This window comes from Vigna unguiculata, chromosome 9 (genome assembly GCF_037176805.1).
Source record: "Vigna unguiculata cultivar grain cowpea cultivar isolate G323 ecotype 2 chromosome 9, ASM3717680v1, whole genome shotgun sequence".
Lineage (NCBI taxonomy): Eukaryota > Viridiplantae > Streptophyta > Magnoliopsida > Fabales > Fabaceae > Vigna > Vigna unguiculata.
Window position 1 is genome coordinate 45,803,337 of NC_140800.1, and position 1,823 is coordinate 45,805,159.

A 1,823-nucleotide genomic window follows, 5' to 3' on the forward strand; every position below is an offset into this window, starting at 1 on the left:
AATAATAATTGTGGACACAAAATAAATAATTTTTTTCATATATATAATTAATTATTAAATATGATTTTTTTTATGTGTAACTGAAAGTCTAGGAAAAACTTACTAAGAACATGAGACACACTTTTTAGTACTTGTAAATTGCAATGACGAATGTTTAAAACAAAAAAGAATTAATTTTTTTTATTAGTGTAAAATTTTAATTGCATATTTAATTTCTAATTTTTCAAAATTAAGTAATTTTGGGTCAATGTTAACAGAGAACAGAAAACATTACATGCACGAAATAATAATAAAACTTAACAAGAAACTTTAATATATTTATTCTAACATATACTTTAGCATTTTTTTGGTTAACAATCCAGTAACAGATTAAATGGGAATCAAAATGATTTAATTTAAAAAATTAAAAAGACCGAATAGTATCTAATTTAAAATTTTATAAGGACCAAAATGAATTTAAGGCAAAAGAAAATTACCTTGAACAGCAAAATTGGGTGTTATTAACGAAAGAACGCGTGTGGGAGGAGCGTGGGGAAAGCAGGTTAACCTTTTTGGTGTTTGGTAATGGGAATTTGTTGGGTTCTTTCCCCTTCCCACCATTTCATCCTTCAAAACCTTCGTCTCTTTCCTCTTTACGCTTCACACTTTAACAAACCCTAACCATCCATTCACGCGCCTCTCTCCTCGGATTCCACCAACTGGACCAGACAACTCACTCAAATTACCATTTCACATGTTCTTCCCTTCTCTTGTCGGTGGCCCTGTAATCTTAGTGAACCCATCATCAATTCCAAGGTTTTTCCAAGCTATATCAAACAACTTTCTTTCTGTTCAGTAGCATAAGTGTTGCGGTGAGATAATTTGGATCTCAAACTCTGCACTGTGAAATAAGTGATGAGGACATGGCTGCTTATAACAACAACAACAACCTCGAGGGAAGTGAAGAACCAGAAATAGGTGGTTTTCTTGCTCCGCGGGCTTTGTTCGGGCCAGCCCTACACCTCCAGGCCCAGAACCCGTCCCAACACACGGAGAACAACGATGGAGATGGGCCTCCCAACGCCGCCCGGCGCCCACGTGGACGGCCTCCGGGGTCCAAGAACAAGCCCAAGCCGCCCGTCATAGTCACGCGCGACAGCGCGAATGCCCTACACTCGCACGTGCTGGAGGTCTCCCTCGGCGCCGAGTTGATGGAGAGTCTCTCCACATACGCGTGCCGGCGAGGGAGAGGAGTTTGTGTGCTCAGTGGCACCGGCACGGTGGCCAACGTTGCACTCCGTCAACCGGCGGGAAGCGTGCTCACGTTCCCCGGACGGTTCGAGATAGTTTCCATAACGGGGACGGTTCTTCCTCCGCCGGCGCCGCCTGGTTCCGCCGGGTTGTCGGTTTATTTGTCTGGGGCGCAGGGTCAGGTTGTTGGGGGCATCGTGGTGGCCCCTCTGGTGGCTTCGAGCGACGTGGTGTTGGTGGCTGCTTCCTTCGCTAACGCCATGTTGGAAAGGTTACCCTTGTTGCCCTTGAATCACCACCATGATGATGACGATGAAGATCCACCTGCCGTCACCGGAAGCGGACACGTCGGAGATGGAAGGAACAACCCCTTCTCGTGGTGGTTGCAGAGTGAGCTATTTGAATTGGGTGGAAGTGGAAGTGCATCGTCTCATGCACCACCCAAACCTTCTCCTTTCTAGTATTCATAATTTCTATATTCATGCATCAATATTTTATGTGCTGCAACTATCAACACTCATCATTTCAAATAAAACATGTCAAGAATGTTATTTCCTCTTTCCAATGTTAATTAATATGTCTTAATTATGTCC

The 1,823-nt window shown here is 43.2% G+C and overlaps 1 pseudogene; it reads left to right on the forward strand.

Moving 5' to 3' along the window:
- The first annotated feature begins 571 nt into the window (after positions 1 to 571).
- On the forward strand, positions 572 to 1,823 carry LOC114164717 (AT-hook motif nuclear-localized protein 29 pseudogene; annotated as a pseudogene).